At 35.3% G+C, this 18913-nt stretch overlaps 1 protein-coding gene across 6 annotated transcripts in view; it reads left to right on the plus strand.

The window, feature by feature from the left end:
* The window catches only part of tinc (tincar), a 104175-nt gene that overhangs the window by 23331 nt on the left and 61931 nt on the right, over nt 1-18913 (plus strand). For all 6 annotated transcript variants that reach the window (XM_066730180.1, XM_066730184.1, XM_066730183.1 and 3 more), the window contains one exon: nt 13097-13135. The gene's annotated coding sequence lies outside the window, so the exon portion shown is untranslated. The remainder of the gene's footprint in view (nt 1-13096; nt 13136-18913) is intronic.

Genomic DNA, 18913 nt, shown 5'->3' on the forward strand with positions numbered 1-18913 from the left:
GCTAAAAAAAAAAAGCTGATTTCTTCTTATTGCAAACTATTTTTCTAATTCACATATTTTTAAATACATATTTTTTACGTTGTTTAATTGGCTCTTTAATGCAAACATTTCTTTCTCTATTAAAGAAAAGAAACTGTTCTGCCAAATGGCAATTCTAGTGTTTTCGACGATTCTTGTTATTTTTTTAATTCAAGCATTTTCTCATTCATGTTCCTAAATAACAGTCATACATTTCTCGTGTAGAGTTAAGAAAGAGCTTTTTGTACGTTTATACTGGATGCTTTTTCTCGGGCTTTATTGTAAAATGCAGAAGCGACGTGCAAACTAGTGATAGAACAATGTGCAGAATTTAACACGCTTATAATGATACTCGCTAATTAAAGTGCCTAGCTTAAACTAAAGTTTCCCATAGTCCTCGCCACACCTCGGAGCTTTCAACGTTTTCTCATTCTCATCCCCAGTGATTTCCAAGAAGCTTCACTTTTTCCTCCTTGCATATAATTAATGATCTCAATAACCATATCAATTAATCTAACTTAATTGAAATAAAAGTTTGCATGAATTTTACATCAATATACAAATAATTCAATAAACTCCATTATATGTTTTATCTTTATACTTTTTTTTCCTGGATGCTGCAGTAAACAGAATGTTATTTTTTTATCTCATTGCATAATAAATTTCAGCTTATTTTCATATCACATTATAAAGCACAATTAAACTTTGATATTTTCAATTAATATACTCCTCTATCAGTACCATACATCCGGTACGTTTAAATAAAAGAAAAAATAGAAAACGTTATACGGTAGGAATGGAGTTTCTCTAGAACTTTATTTTTTTAACAGACTTTTGCAAATTATCGTACTTGATGAAGGCTATTAGTATGCGATTCGCGAACTTGGCAAATTTTTTTCTTCGAGCCGCGACAAGAAAGTTAGCCCCCGGGTTGATGCATGAAGGCTATTAACGCAACTTCCGGTTGGCAAGGAAAACTTCGAGAAGAGTTTCCGCGGCAAGGACTTTGCTAGTTCATTTCTCTCGGGTCGCCTCCTGTAAGAAGACTCACAAGGACTAGTCGTTTTCTTCTTTGTCCAACTAACTAAACTAAAACACATCGTCGAATTCGAGCAAACGCGACGGTAAGAGTCTAAAACCGGAAGTAAGTCATTCGATTCGATAGGATGGATCAATCCTCTCTACTTTCTTTTTTTGTAAAAGCTCACATATTCTAGTTTCTCCACCACCTTGTAATAAGTATAAACTATAAAATGCGAAAGTGTTTCATGAAAAGTAAGAGTAAGTAAAAGGGAATAGATTTAAATAAGAAGAAAAAGAGTTACGGTGAGATGGATGGGAGAAAACAGGAAAACTGAGTAGAACGAAATTATTGAGAGAAGCCATCGATATGCGTCGGAAGCATTCAGGGATTTGTTGTTGTATGTTTTCTTTTTCAATTGTTCCTTTTTCAAATTTATATACGCGCGCAAGCGTTGTTCCAGGTCGGTTTTCACTGGAGTAGAGTGGTGGGAGAGGAGGGAGGGCTGGAGGGGAAAAACATGAAAAATGCCGACAGCAGCCGAGTGGATGGCGAGAAACGCGCCAGTTGGCGATGTTTGCTCGCCTCGCTGAGTTATTGTGGGAGCGTCCCGTTATATCAACCCCCATTACTCAGGGATTCACCGGGGGGAAGGGGGGGGGGCAAAACACTCTGGCATATCCGTATATTCTTTCCCTCCCTCCCTCTCTCTCTCTCTCTCTCTCTTTATCTCTGTATTCGTCCCAAACGTGGTTTAAAATACTCAAAAAATCGACTGACAATTGTTCCAACAATTTTTGCATTACGAATATCAACGAGGGTAATCGTTCACGTTCAATCGAATAATAACTTTAATTTCATTCCCGCTGTTTCGCGAGAGACGCGGGCGAGGAATCATAGGTAGTATGGAAATTAATGCTATTGGAAGTTCACCGCAGCTCCAAGGGTAATATCGTGAAAGATCGGATCTCTCAGAAGACGATAATAGAATTCCCGAGCGTGACACGCGTGGAATTCGCTGTGAATCGAATGGCAAAGACGATCTAAGGGTCAAACGTAAAGGGTTGGAGGGAGAGGATTGAGGAAATAAGACAGAGGCAAAAAGTAGAGATAGAGAGAGGAAAATCGAATGGGCAACGCAAAGATTGTCAAGGGTCATACCTATAGTGCCTTCCCAAAGGATCAAATTACTTCTTCAAAGCTTTTCTCCCCATTTCGAAATGCACGCCCTTCATAGAAATTTTCCTGAAACTTCGTCTATCCTACATTCATAAATTAGATATTTGCTTTCCTTCTATCGTATATAATTATTTCGTTTTAAACATGAATTAGTTAATGCAATTACTGCTGAATATTAATTATTTTATTTGAGGTGTATCTTTTAATATCTCTCTCTCTTTCTCTCTCCCCCCTTTCTTTTTAAGTATGAAGCTACAGTTCTTTTGTGATGAGTTAAATTGTAATAAGTAAAATCAAGTAAAATTTGTTTTAACAGAAGAAGAAATTTCTTTGTAATATTTGGGTTAATGTAAAATAATATAAGATTTAGGAATCTACTCTTGTCCTGATTACAGAAAAGACTATTTTTTTCAACTTTAGAATTTCTCTTTTGATTTAAACATTTTTACCACTTTTACTATATTTTTCACAGGAAACAGACAAACGAAAATCTATCTACTCACATGCGTTTCGGTTTCATCGGAAATTTAGTTTCCTTTCCGGAATTTCATAGTTGTGGCTCTACTGCCTCAAATATTTAACTGTAGGTGTGTACGTGACTAAGGCATACACAAACACGTGCAACTACGCGTGTTTGTTATTTGTATCGTACGATTTTTCTCATCGTCTGGCTTTCACATCGAAAAATGTTCACGAGTGCGCCAAACTGCACTTTGCAGCTTTTGTATATGTTGATATGTACAGACCAATTTTGTTGTCCTTCCCCCCTCCCCTTTCCCGCGCGAATCAGCAATTTCGCTTCCCATGCACAAATATTTTTTCCTTCATCCTCTGCTCCCTTTTATTAATGTGTGTTATTTATATTTTTATCAATTTCTCGCCATCACCAATTTCAAATCTCTTCCTGAATAATTCTACCTTTTTATTATTTTTCTCGTAAGTAATGATATTACTAATTTAGTGTTAAATTTTCTTTGTTTCGTTAAATGTTTTATTTGTTTCATACACACAATTGATGATAACTTTGCTTTGATTTTTTTTTATTTTGAAAGTGATTTTTTGGTTTTACAATCATGAGATTTTATAGGCATCACGTGCAACGATTTCCAAGGGCAAAATTCCTTGCATCCCGAAGGATTTCTTCAGGAACCAACAGGATGCAATTGCACGCGCCCCGGATTCACGGAATTTAATTACACCTCTTCGATTTTCTATCTCGAAGCATTTTCGCCCTCGATCATCTAAAATTTTCCAATTACCAATCAGTTCTCGCCTGATAAAATCAAAATTAAGTTTCGTGATTTCACAAAAATCTATATATACATTTTAGTTTTTATAGAGAAAATAATGAACAAAACACTTTGACAAAATTAGAAATTTCTTTTATTAAGATTAAAAGGCCTATTTATGTCATCGTGTGATTTTATAATTATCAACTTTCCATATCTCTTCTAAAAAGTTCATGGCAATTTGCCATTAAAAGAGATCGTCATTCGTAAAATATTTTAACTAGCAACAGAAGTCTTTTGCAATATGAAAAAAGAAACCTCTGATTACTTTTGTTCTGTCAACAAACTGTAACAAACGGTCGTACAAGTATAAACTCGACAAGCGTTTCTCAGGAGATTCGAGGTGTTTTGGGATTTTCGTGACTGGGTTTAGTAAAAAATTTATAGCAATTCTAAAATCATGGCTGACGCACCGCCTATACGGCCTGGCATCGTAAAAGTTCGAAGACTCGCGTGACGACCGCGAGCGTTTTATTCGAGCAGTAAAAAAAAAATGAGTGATTTATTGCTCATGCAGGAATATTTTCCGTCTACTTTGTTCGGGAGCAGGCTGGACACGGCGCGTCCCGGTCGTTAAAAAAGAAACGGGCGAAGTCTGACTCGGAGAGTCGAATTACTTGAAATCGGAGATTAATTTACTCTCGCTGCACTTCCATGTTGGACGCCCTTTAAGCACATTCAGGGTTCTTCCACTTTAAATTTAAACTCCAAGCTGTAACACTTCTGTCGGATAAAAAGTTCTCTTTTATTTATTACTTTTAATATTTTCCCCAAAAATACTCGCTGTTGTAATAGTTCTTTCATGGAAAAATAGAAAATTTCATTGGAGTTGAAACCCCAAATATAGGAAGCATTCATGAAAAATCTTAAAGTTTCATATAACAGTTGCAATATAAAACTTATCTTATCGTTCAGATAGATTTCTTTATGGGAAATAAAATTTTAAATAAAGCTTAGGCTTTTCCTCTACCCTTTGAGATTTACAGCGAACTGATCATTTTTAAATTTGGATAGAAAATTGAAACTTATGAGAAAGGCTATATTAAGCACCGAGACACTTAAGCTGTAAAACAATTCTAGCTAAGAGCCGAAAGTAGATTTTATTCCATGGAAAATCAGTTTTAAATGGAATTTTGCATTTTCCATGCACCCCTTAAACACCGGAAACTACTCGAGGTTAAATTTGGATACTTAATTGAAACGCGTCTTGGAAGCTAACAAGAAAATGGAAAAGAATTATAAAGGCAGTAACACATAATTAAAAGACAAACAAAACTCGAGAATTTTCTATTAAAAATATAGGAGTGTTAATTTAACTTATACAGGTATTGCGATTCGATGTAAAAACAGAACAAATATATAAAAGCTTATAAAAGGATCAAATGATATGCAGAGAAATGTGAAAGATAGTTAAAAAACTCTTTTGGTTTCAAAGTGGTTACCAAATGCTAATAAAGTGATGGTCCATTGTGGGTACGAAGCTCTTGTGATAATAAAGGAAAAAACGGAGAAATTATGATCGGATGGGCGAAACGAGCTGGCAGGAAAACAATGAAGAAGCACTTTGATGGATTTGCTTAATCGGCTTTCGCTATAAAGGATTTTCCATTTTCTCGAAAACATTCTCCACCGTCATGTGTTCACCCAACTTAAATATTCGAGTGTAACGAAGCTTAATTTCGTTATTATCAATGAGTTTGCTAATGAAAAGTTTATAAATATTCAAATGTTTTAACTTTAACCTGACGTGTATAGAAAATTGTTGGTAAGGTTAGTGTCAAGAGGATAAATAAATAAACAAATTAGTGTTAACGCTTATTATTGCGAATGAATGCAAATATTCTTGCAACTGGATGTCCAAAACATTATCACCTTAGGCAAATAGCGTGAATATTCGCAGTTTAAGGTCGCGTGTTTGGAATGTAGAACCGAAAACGTTAGGGAATTATCGTGAAATGTTTTTTTTTCTGCTGTTGGATGCCCGCGTGTTCTGGGGCCGGAAGTGACGTCTGAGTACGATGAGATAACGATAATCAGAGCCAACGATGCCCATTGAATTTTAACTCTGGCAGATCTTCGTCCATCCGCCAATGATTTCCATAAGTACGCAGGGTCCTTATATAAATTGCACGTTGATACGCATAAATTTGCATGGGAAACCACCGAGACCCCTGAATTACCTTGCATTCGCGCTTTCTGCTTCACTCCCCCCCCCCTCCTTTTTGCTCTTCCCATATATTTTTCGCACTTTTCTACCTTGTCTACCTCTTTTTCTCATTTTCAGCCTTCTCCCTTCTTTTCTATCTCTCTGATTCATTTATCCCTCCTAAACACTCTTCTTTATTTCTTTCTCCTTTCTTCTTCGTTCTTCACATTCCCTCCTCTACCCCAACTACCTTTTTAACATTAGATGCAAATTTTATAAGATGAATCTTTTCTGAAATTATTTTTTAACATTTGTCTTTCTCGTTAAAATAAATTCAGGAAAATAATCATTTGCTATTCTTAAATATTAATCAGTTTAATATTTTTTATTTTGCAAGTAAAAATTGTATTTAAAGTTAAATGTTTTCAGCTTCTTTTTTCACAAGTTAAATTCCTTTTGACAAATTCATATTTATCAAATTTATGAAATTTACTTTCTTCTTGATATACTTGTTTTTGTTAAAAGTGGATATTAGTCGATATTAGTTTTTCTCATATTTATTTATATCAGAACGTATATAACAGTATAAATAACTATGGGTTTTCAAGAGTAAGTTAACCTCACACGTATTCAAAATATTAAATGAATGATAATAAACGTTTAGCGAACAGTGAAAGGAGTCCCTGAATAGTACTAAAGAGCAAGGGGAGAGAGAGTCGAATGGGCAACGCCGAGAGTTTAAAGTTTCGTTTCTGAAATTAGAAACGGCTTTGGAAGTTAGTCCTCTCCCCTTTCCTTACCACCCCTAACCCCCATAGCAATTAGAAACTATCGAGCTTGCTTGTTTCTCCAGTTCGCCATCAAAGCGATTGATGGAGCCCCAATGCTTTTTACAGCTTCCGCCCTATGCCGGATGTGTGCCAAAGACCATTCAAACAAATTACAGAAAAAGAAAGGCAGCAATGAGCAGAAAAAAGTACCAGACCATTAAGCTAGAAAATGACGCCATTGTGTTAACCTGCCAGCTTGTTAACGACAAAAACACACAAATCGTTCGATCTCACTTGGCGGTTAAAGTTGGAATTCTCTCGAATCGGATTTTCGTCGATTAGTATATAGAGATAGAGAGCAAATTTACATTGTTTTCTGTAGGAATTAGACGAGGAAATGATGAAGCTAGGAAAACAGATTTTTTAAATGATCTACGTTGATTGTTTTTCTTTAGATTTTTTACGCTTTCCTCAGAAATAATGGTGCTTTAAATATTTAATGGACCGGGTAGCAGAAGAGAAACACGTGCTACATTTTCTATATTTAGAAGTTAAAATAGGGAATTTGACATATGACTCGATGAGTCTGAAGGAAGACTTATTAGAGTAATTAAGTAACTGATAACGAAGAATTTAGAGTAAAGGAGTTATATAATTATTAAATTGTATAATTTTGTAATTCACCAATTTATTTCGATAAAGAGACGTTTTTTGATCGCCGTTAAAATCAATGAGCTATATATACATATAAAAAAATTAATTGATTACTGCAATTGATTATTTTATATTTAAACGAATTGCTTTTCTCGTATATCCACTCTGGTTTTTCTTGAATAATCGCATTTTCCGCCTTTCCTTTGGAGTCTATTCAGCTTGGAGTTTAGAGTCTTGTCGAGTGTACAAATGCAACATTTAAGTGGGGAATAAGCTCTGGCGAGGCGTATCGGGACTTTTCTGGCTGGACGGAATCGATTTGACCAGCTTTTTCCAGAGGATCGTCTGGACTTTTTTTCAGGAAACATTGGCATCGAGACAGCTTTGGGTCCCCGTGGTGGGATTCCCCGTAAAGAGAGTACAAGAGAGAACGAAAGGAAAGACATAAAGTGTGTGAGAAAAGTGGGAAAAGAGGAAATTGAAAAGGAAGGGTTAAGGGAAGAAGGAAGGTCAGAAAAAAGGAAGACAATGAAAGAAAAAATAAAATGTAAAGAGAAGAGAACTAAGAAAGTTCTGGTGAAACGTTTCTTTTTCTATCTCTTCCCTATCCTATATATATAGTTTGATACGTACGGCATGGGATTTCGTAGCGTAGTGTAAAATGGCTTGGTATGGGCTTTGGCCAAACAAGTTTTGGTCCCTGATCATTCCACATGGCAAACGACTCTCGAACACTGCCCAGACATAAACGAAACTGAAAGCAGCTACAACCACCTAAAATTAAACTGAAAGAAAGGCACAATTCTCTCTCTCTCTCTCTCTCTCTCTCTCTAAATTATTACTACATATTTTCTCTTTTTCGCTTTATTATTATTGTCTCGTATTATACCTTTGGGACAAACAAAATGTACTAACAATAAATCCTAGTAGATTTAAACTTTTTAAGAAAACTATACTTTAAAAGACTCGAATAAACGTGTACTAAATATATTTCCAAGTTAGCTCATTCATCAAAACTGAATATTCTTAGGTTTTCACTTTGCCCAGAAATGGCAAGTTCTGACCCATTGATAAAATCCAATTTCCCTAATCCAATTTATGCCCACCGATCCCTGCAGAAAGTCGATACGGTGAAAGTTTTTCACGTATTACCAGCGTAATCCAATCAGCACCTTGACCGAGCGAAACATTCGATTTGCAGAATTATCATCGTTCGAAGAAGACGAGGAGGTGTAAATTCTTTCAAAAGTATAAAATTACTGGATTATTGATAGCACCTAAGAGAATCAGCTGAATTTTTCAGATAAAACGCAGAGGAAATTACAATCTCGCATTTGCAGTTTATTTCGCGAAACTTTCAGGAATTATCCGTAGATTTTTACGAGCTTCCTGATATTCAAGTTTCGCCTCGTCGCGGATATAAAGTTCTCCGTCAGAGGGGGATGAAATATATAGGAAGTCTTGTAGGAGAAAGGTAAGGATGCGAAGGTTTGTAAAAGGGGGTTGGTCGTGGAGAGGGGAGTGGAGGGGTAAGACTTTGCCGGACTTGGTCTCCATTTAATCCTTCGCGATCAGGGTAGTTTTCAAGGGTGGGGGGGGGGGGGTGAAGTTTTTCTTTTTTCTCTTTCCTTTCCATCCTCTTTCATGGTAATCCCGAATAAAATCCCAAAGTGATTGCATCCCCCCTCTCACCCACCCCCCTTTTTCTTAAGACTTCGCGGCAAAGGCAAATTGCAAAGTCACCCTCGGACCGGAAGTGAGTGGTCGCTAATCCGCGCCGGAAGGTAAACCGAGTCCAGCCTCAATTTCAATGGGTATATAGAAACTCAAACATGAAATTTCTATCGTCACATCTACGAAAAACGTGTTAACCATAAAGTGGAATTTTTCCGAACATAAAAAAACCTTGAATTTTTTTCGCGTCAAACTAACGATAAAACGAAGCCAGAGTAGGATATAAATGTTTCTACGTGAGACATTTGATATGTTGAATCTGATCTTTTTCACATACTGTAATAAAATCGGTATAATCAAACAATATTCTTTTATATGTACAGAAAATTCGTCTTTATTTTCTCGTCTGCTTAAAAATAAGACACTTTTTACGTAGTTAGTCGGGGATTTCTTTTACGGCGTTGCTTTACGAGAGACTTTTGATCTCTCCAATTTTATCTTTCTTACCCCCTCCAATGAGTATTGTAATCAAGACTCCAATAAAACAAAGGTATAAATTTCTTTTAATAGAAGACATTCGTATTTCTCTTTTTGGTACTCTTAAATAATAGCGTCATTTTTAGTTATATTTGGAGATCTCCTTGTAATGTTTTTCAATAAAAGTACAAAGAATTTGAAGTAATGAAAAGCGAAAGAGATTAACGATAAAAAAGCTGCGTGAAAAGTGTTAGGCAGTGGTGAATGTTTCTGTTGATATTCGAGGTTTTTTTTTCGGATATTCTAGTGGTCTCTCTGTGCCCACTTGGACAGATTAGTTGCTTCCAGTCCTGTCAGGACGTTCTCGCGTTACAACACTATAGAACGAAATTGTTCCTTGTCACGAAAGCACGGCTTAACTTCACTGTCAACGAGATACGAAACAGACGATATTTCTTCACCATTAAACTCCATGAAAGCATTAAACCCTCTTACCACAAAGCTCATAAAAAATGAGATAATCCCCACTTCAGTCTGATGATTGTAGCGGCAACTTGAGAAAATCGTCTAATTAAACCTCAAATCTCTATTGTAAACAATTTCCCGTATCAAAAACTTCAAACTTTAATGCGTTTTACTTTAAACTGCTACATCGTTTAGTTACATCCACTTGTCACTTCAAAATGTCTAGCTATAGAGCTCAGAGTATTGTAATTATTTCTAATGTTGAGCTGATCTTATACCCTTTAATTAATTGAATAGTTAAGCTTCAAGTAACATAAATTTATAGTTTGTAATCTTTAGTGATTAGACTGTTCTCAGTTCAATTTATAGCTCACTGTCTCTCACGTGCAAGAAGCTACTCGGTCAATTCAGAAAGTGACTTATCTTTCTGTTTTTTTACCAAGACTGAATGAAATCGTTTCTGGTCACGAAACACAAGTTTAATCTTAACGTCAAACTATCAGATAGCATACTCAACATTAGTCTCGCATAAACTTCTTCGATGATTCATTTACCAACTTTTTTTTAAAATAATATAATTTCTTGGAGTAATTAACAATGAATTTAATTCCTCTTGTTCAAACAATTTTTAAATTTCTTTCGTAAACTGATACCGTAATTATATTAATACATTGAAAAAACTGAAAGGTATGGTTTAATACTTTTGGCTGGCTATAGAAATCTAATTTATCTAACTTAACGAGTGGACAAACCTTTCTCCTTGTTAGGTGGACGACAAATCGTTGAGAGACCAAAATTTTCCATAGAAGTCGGACGGGTGACAGGAGCTCTGGGTCAAAGGGTGAAAAAAGTGAAAAACGAAAAATTCCCTCTGGGGATTCGTCATCAATTTCGAATACTGGCTTGTTCCTGGCAGCTTTTCCTCCATTTTTCAAACCCTTTTCAAACCTTGAGAGGGATGGGGAGATGAACGAAGCTTTTCCATCCCCCAATGGAAAAATTAATCAAGACTGATCGGGAGCTTTTCGAGCTTGCGGGGCGTAAAGTTAAACAGAAGCTACGAATTTCATTAGTGAAAATCGATTTTTGATAACCTTTTTGGCTCGACTATCGATTTGTCTACTTTTGCCCCCAAAGTTCTTTGGCCAAATTCCTTAACAGTTTTCATAAGGGAAAAGGAAATTAAGATTAGGGAAGGGAAAGGGGAGCTTTCGAGGTTTCCTTTCAAATGTAAAACACAACAAACTTTGAAGATAAAAGGGAAAAAGAAACTATTTCGACCATACCGTTAAACTCCATTTAAATTCTCTTTAAACTGGCTAATCTTTAAATTCATAGAACATCATCCCTTAAATCTGCAGTACAGTTTTTATTAACCTTATTAATTTAGACTTTCAAACACCAATGTTATGTAATTAAATTTCATAGTGAATCATTTTATAAATATAGATTTAAAGGTTCGACAGGATATATAATTCTTAATCAATGATGAAACATTTAAAATATATAAATAGGTTTTTGAGAAAGTTTTATAGGGAGTATCACTGGTCAGATTGACACTGGAACGAAAGCAATGATTCAGCGAGGATGAATTTATCAAGTATAATTTCATATCTAGTTTGAAATCGAGTTGGCAAATACGGCGAGAGGGTTAATGAAACGTTTGCTGGCAGACGAATGGAATCGTTAGTAGGAATTCTGCGCGACTGATTAAACTGATGCGAGGACGAAGGAGACAGACAGGACAGAAACGCATCGTGACGGGACTATTCCAACTTATTTAGCAGTTCGCGAATCACTTCCAAGGGCGAGCATTCGAAATTTCTTGATTAAACGTTCTATCATCTTGGAAACACTAATTACTCCTATCAAATGGATTCTCGTATTCCTTTTTTCCATAAAAAACATTACAAAATTTATTGGATGAAATTGACAGAAGTAAATAAATTTAAATATTATATAAAATCGCTGTAATATTGAAATAATTTGATACAGCAGTTGATATATATATATGATAGTAACAATAAAATGACAACACTAAGGTAAAAATCAAAATAGAAAATTGTCTAGAGTTTATTTAGAACGGAGAAAGAATTATTGATTGGTGAACGTTAGAAACTGTAAATTAATTCTGTGTGATAAAGGGGATATTTCAAAGACAAAGTCTAATCTGTGCAGAGTTTAGGTTGCAAGGGTAAATCGTTTTTTCCCCGGTGATTAACTTGTGCCAAAGCTTAAAATAAATATTCATAAAGCATTCGTAGGCAACGTGCAATGAAACTGTCGTGAAAAGAATAAATAGCGAGGTACGAACTATATACTCTTACGGTGGAAGGGGCTGAGAGAGAAAACGAGGAGAAACGACCGAATATATTTTCCACGGGGTGGATCCTGCGTGCAGCGATACCGCACTGAATTATCTTAGATATGAGGAACTCCGTTTTTCTCGTCCATATCATTCATGACTCGAAACTCCTGCTCTGGTATAATATTAAAAACATATTTTATTCTTAAGAACTTGCAAAAAGCAATCTTTTCAACAGTCTTATTGCTTGTCCATTTTTTTATGCTGAAAAGTAGATTTTCATACGTAAAGTGTGAAGGAAAAATTTTTCTCTTGGGGTCTTTTTCCTGCGACGTTTGTAGAGTGTGATATAATTTCGTTTGGTGTACTGGATGAAAATTCAGGAGAGAAGCAGATTTGTCAGAGACAGGAAAAGGGAGTGAGAAGAAAAAGATAGAGAAACAGAAATCTCTAGAAAAAGGGTATGTGAGAAGGAGAGTAGTATGATAGAGCAGCAATTTCTTAATGCACATGTACAACTCATTCAATTATGTACTGAAAGCAGTATATAGATAGTCTTATAGAAATCAGAGAGTACATTGTTACGAAGAAGAAAAATTATATAAATAAAAAAAATATATATATACATGCAGAGAGAAAGAGTGACCGGGTGGTTGGAAGGGAGGGTGAAGAATAGTGAATGGAGAAGAGACACAGATAGATCGATATGCAAATCATCTTCGGTTTATAAATTTATATTATGCGGATAGGTTTGCCGATACAATTAACTTGCTGCACGTTGACTTATAAATATTCATGAAGGGTATAACATGGCGCGGTATGGCTTGGTACGGCACGGTACGGCATGGTGGCAGAAGCGTAGAAAACAATTGCGGATTCAAATGAGAGTTGGCGAACAAGAAGGACAAATGATCTATCAGGGGCTTCGATCATTATCCGATTGCTTGTATGATCACAATGATTCTACTTTCTGTCAAACAACCATCTAACTGCAGATTACAAGTTGCACTTTCATTTTTATTTTCACACACACACACACACACACATTTTATTTTCTTTTTTCCCTCTAATCTAATTACTTTCTTGTTTATTTTCCAGATTTCCACAATTAACGATAATAGACGAGCTGCTTTCCCGGTAAGTGAAAATTATTTTTCTTTCGTTAAATTTGATCAAAAGGCAAGGTAGTATAGTCTCTGAAAAGAAAATATTTAGAATGAAAACCTAAGTTCAGTCAATCTCTTTAGATACTTCAACCTGGAGTAGAAATTTTTAAATGAATTCTTGTAGTAAATCATTGTTTAACTGAAAATTCAATTATATTTAATTAATATTTTTGTAAGATTATTTTATATATTTATAATTTATTACTTTATCATGCACATAATTTTATAACTATAAAATGATAATGAAAGATAAATTGTGCTCTATAGTAATTTTTGTTTAACAAAAAAAGAATTTCATTTCCGCGTGTGTTCGTTTTTCACTGTATATAGTATAAGGCTAAAGAAAAAGATTTTAGGTAGAACAGAGAGAAAATGGGAATCTTTCGATTGTATTTTCTGAATTTTTACGATCAAGCTAGCTCGTCGTTAAGAATTCCATATCTTATTCGGAACCTTTCCCGGTCTTGGAGAAAAAGTCGGATGGGAAATTCTGTGTTAAGTTGAAATCATAGCTATCGTTAACATAACATCTGGCCATTTCCCGGCTAGTCAAACGCATGTCTATCATTATCAGGCCAGTTAAAACCGAAAATTCAATTGTAGCACGAAACACTATAATTTCCAATTAAGTACACGCACTTAATTACCTAACTTCTCGAAAACCAATCGTCATAATTTATCTGAGGCTTTACAGTGGTGTAGCTAACCTATTATATGAAAATAGAAACCAAAATTTTATATAAATTTAAAACTTCTATATATTTTAATTTTTTCCATTGGATCAGTCTTAATACAAATTTAGATAAATTCGTTCATAGAGTAATCATATAAAAATAATTGATAAATTGCTCATTTTTTCATAACAAAAATTCTGGTCAGCTGAAACAAAATTGTACAAATTTGAACCGGGCCAGTTATTTATAAACTAAAGCAGCTCGCACAGTGTTCATTCTTAGACTCTGAACTGTCTGTTTTCTTTTGTTCCTGCCACCCTGAACATCTAAATCGGTCGATCTTCCGGCAAAAGCATTAGAAATGCCTCTCACTGCTTACTCAGCAAATAAAGTATTTTTAGACTTGATTTGCTCTATAGTCAGCACTGGATTCCTCACATGGAGCTAATTTTTTTGTCAAATTTCTTATCAAAAACTTATGTGGATTTAAATTTTAAAATCAACTGATGATAATGTTGATACAGCATAATAGAAAATAATTATTTTGATTTTTTAAATAAATTCATTTATTTTAAGAATAAGTAGTACGAATTCCTTTTTTCTATTGTTATATAAAAGGTAACGCAAGTTTTCTAAACAAATTCATGAAGTCTGTATATGTATGAAAATATCTTTAGAAAATATTGAGACATGAATTCGTTGGCTTGTACATAAAAAAAGAAAAGTTGTGCAGAGTATTCTTTAAGAGAGATAAGAATACGTTTCCCGACTGCCTTCACGGTCCACCGAATAATTTTGCATAGTAAAATCCCAAAATGTAATGACATGATAAAGAAACGTCCTTCTTTTGGATGCTGTCAGTAACACTTTTCTCTTTTCTATTTTCTAAAAATTAAGAGAAAAATTAAATCTAAACCCATTCGATCACAATTTTGTTTAAGAATGAAATTTTTGTATAGTTAACAAAGAATAAATTGAGCTCGACCGAAGATATTGGAACTAAAGATAGAGAATATATTGCTGGAAATATTGCTTCTACCGAAAAATTACAATAACACGTTGAAATGGAAATTACCATGAGAAAGAAATTTCCAATGATGAGAAATAGTAAAATATGAGAAGTTTGCGTTATGCTGAATAGAAACTCGATAGAAAAAAGTCTACGTTCTTCTGGAGCGATGTAGTAAACTATTCTCGTATCGTTTTTTCCTAGCAATTTCTCAAAATATATGCATGAGCCAGAAATCTTTGTGGAAGAGCTATGGGAGATGGGAATTCGCTGGATCGTATGAAAAGGGAAGTTAGTATTTTAAGGTGGAGATAGGAATGCATTTCCCGAGTGCATCTCTGATGCAATGGGATCCCAAGGGATGGGGTGGAGGAATAAAAGGGCAAGGGAAGGCAGATCAGAGGTAAAGGAAGAAGAGATATAGAGCAAAGTAAGGAGGAGGTATGTCCAATAGATAGAGAAAATGCGGACAAGGTAGAAAATGGGCCGCGCAGCATGGCGATTATCGAATATCGATGCAACGCAGACGTTATATTGGCCCACGCGCGAGAAACTTGTCTGTCCAGACGCGAATTTCCAAACGCGAGAAACTTGAAACTTCTGACAGGATGTCTAATATTGCCAAATACACAAAAATCATCCCCCTTTCTGGAAAACTCCCATAATTTCTATCGAATCTTCAAACTTTCTCGACTATCAAATTTTCTATTTATTATTTCATACAGCCCTCTCATATATACAACTGCCGGTTAAAGTCGATTTAATTTTTAGCGAATTTCCTGATTTATTTCTCGTAGATATTACGTCAGTTTTCCGGATTTTCCTCCGCTTTTCCTGGAAAATCACAAATGGGAAAATTTACGTAATCAGATTTCCGATTTCATTTTCGACAAGACATGAATCGTGGATTGGTTGAGGTTGGATAATTTCAATATTATACACGGGAACGAAGAAATTAAAGTCGAGGTCGCGAAGTCAGCCATGCGATGCGATCTGGAATGACGAATGTTACTCAGGCACGAGCACTGAGAGCCCTACTGGATAATCCACGGTGTAACTCGACCAGATCCCCTTTAATGCTCCGTAAAAAAATATGCGTTTACTCCGACGCACCTCCACTTTTCCTCTTTCAATCCAGTGCCTCTCAAATCTACCACATCCAAAGTCCATAATGTCTACTAATGAACAAATAATTCAAAGCTTGCAGGATTATGAAAATTACGTTAACAGTTTCAATAGAATCGTGATCAAACAAAATGTTATAATTTTGTTTAAATTTCGGTTGAAAATTGATAAATCTGGTTAGGTTTGGTTGAGGGTTACACTGGAAAGGAAATGGAAAAGTATCACGTGTTGGGATTCGCTCAAAGTCCATGAGGAATAGCGAAGATGAAGGCTAAGGGGGAATGAGGGTGGAAGGGGATGAGCGAGGGAACAAATCACATCACGTGTCACTGGCGAACCGGATGTCAGTTCCTTTCTCGCGACTCGCGCTTCTCACTGGCAGATAGACGATAATTGCCTATCACTGAATGTACATGTATACCCTCTAATTTTAATATACTCTCGCAAGGTAAATTCGAAAAGCCCTGAAGCAGCGAGAATCCAATTTGAAAAACTTTCAATAGCATCAATTTTCACCATTTTTCGATATAATTATTCGTCGATCAATAGACTCGATACAAAATCTAATATTTCTTACACTCTAAAATCAGTTCAGTCTGTCAGACCTTTGAATTAATAATTATTAAATGTATTATAATAAGTAATAATGTGCCAATTTGATACCGGAAATTATTGTAATTTTTACATAGTTAAAAATAGCCTTAGCCCATGAAGATTGCTAAATTAAGAGAACATTAATAATAATTTGACAGCAATATTTTGTTAATTGACAGAGTGAAACTTGGAACGGTTGCAAAGGCGATATAGAGGTTTTCGGATTAACGCGGAAAAATCCGATTCTAGCCGAATCACACCGATTCAGGACTGTCAGACTTCCATTCCGTGGAATATTCAATTCGATTACGAGATTACTCGACAAACCCATTATCGTTGCTACGTCAAACTGTTGTTGCTCGCGGGAATCTGTTTAGCTCGTTCGATTAATACGTCATGGATTATAAACGATTCTCGTTATCTTCCTATTGATCGTGGACTATCACCAATTCCACGTACGTTTAATGCTCGTCTAACCAATACACGCATAACGATGCATTGAGTAAGCCTATTAAAAGCTTCGCAAAAGCTTTAATACATGTTATCATGTTTTTCTTAGTTTTTGTTTTTCGTGTATCAAATTTATTTACGCTTTTATGTTTAATCTAAGGTCACATTCATAATTACTGGAAACATAACACTTTGAATGGAAAGTACAGAAAGTTTAAGCTATGAAAACAGACCTCTGGTTTATTAGCAAGCTTATCTACTACGGGAGTACAATTTCAAGTTTGTGTACAAAGTTGCTGGGATTTTCCAACGACAAGTTAATCAGATCGGGGAAGCCTGACGATAAATCAAATAATAGGAGAGAGAATAGTCGAAACAGATGAGTGCATCCCTATTACAAGTGCAGACCCTGCCCACTGTTATCTATAGGATTACGATAATCCCAACAGATATACCACAAATCTAACTACGATTCTTTATTGGACTACAAATTTGAAAGCAGTAACGAACGATAAGACCCCAATCAGAAAGCACGAAATTCTTACTGCTAAATTATTCCTGAATATTAATGCATTTGTTCAGTTTTCACTAAATAATTTGACGAAATTCGCATTTTCATTTAAATTTTCCGATGAGTAAAATTTCAGTTGAAAAGTTCGTATTTTCGTGGGAAATGAGTGAATAAGTAGGTAAAAGGGTGATTATTTTGGACATTTTATTAGTGATCGTCCATAAATATAGAATAGAATATACCTTAATTACTCGGGAAAGCTAAATTTTCCAGGCTGTTTTTCTTGCAGTTTTCCATCGGCGGATCTGGTTTATTCTGAATCCGAAGTTTTCCAGTATTACGACGTTAATTCCGGGAATGAAAAGGGTCGGACGGATATTCGAACGTCATTCTAAATATCGTATAACACCGGTTAAAGTTCCAGACGAGATTGTCACTGCTCGCTTAAGCTGTCACGTGCAGTTTTGCCCGTTTATAACATCACGTGTGCTAGCACATAGGACACTACCACAACTATATTCCTGTCTATAATAAGTATTATTCATATCTGCACCTGTATGTGTTTCTTATTTCCTTTCATTTACCAAATTTTACCCCATGTGCAAACACTCGGAAAAGCATCAAGCTTGAATTTTCCATAAAAATTATTTTGACGTCTTTGATTTATTCCGTTACATTAACGAAAACCATTATTTATCGTTGCTAAAGAGCAAGAAAAAGATATTAAGAAAATCACATACATCGGTAAAGTTTATAAAGTAGAAATTAAGTATTATTATTCGAGAAAGATAACAACTGCATAGGTTTATTGTCGTGGTCGATTATTTACTCGAATATCGCGTGCGTAATTTTCACGCATTCCCACAGTCGAGTGTATTCAACCCCCAGGCATTTAATGCGAATTTTATGACTTACAACAGGAGCGAGATAGGAAAGTCTAGTAAATTTTATTTTACAAACTGAACGAGTCACATTCATTTACAAGTTTTCCACGAACATTAAGAATAATCTATATATAATCTATTAACGCTTTATCTACTCAGAATCAATGCACTTAGAGTTCACTTGGATCAATTAAAATATTAAACATAAAAGACAGTGTAGTGATTAAGAAAAAAATAATAGGATAAATGTTAAAAAGGGTAAAATGAGTGTAAGAGTGTTAGGCGCATAAAAGATGCTTGTATAAGTTGAGGATACGTGGAGGTTTATTTACTGGACGATACAGATAGGGATGGAAGGGATGGCAGGGGTGGGTAAGGACGGAGCGATTAATGTAGAGGGTGTCAGAGATAAGTAAAGTAGGGCGGATAGCGTGAGGGTTGATCGGGGCTGCTATGGCCGGGTTTACAAGAGGATGAGCGTGTTTTGAAGGAGGACAGCTGG

The sequence above is a fragment of the Prorops nasuta genome, unplaced genomic scaffold, assembly GCF_024137725.1.
Source record: "Prorops nasuta isolate Cenicafe-Biocafe unplaced genomic scaffold, Cenicafe_Pnas_1.2 PNAS00008, whole genome shotgun sequence".
Lineage (NCBI taxonomy): Eukaryota > Metazoa > Arthropoda > Insecta > Hymenoptera > Bethylidae > Prorops > Prorops nasuta.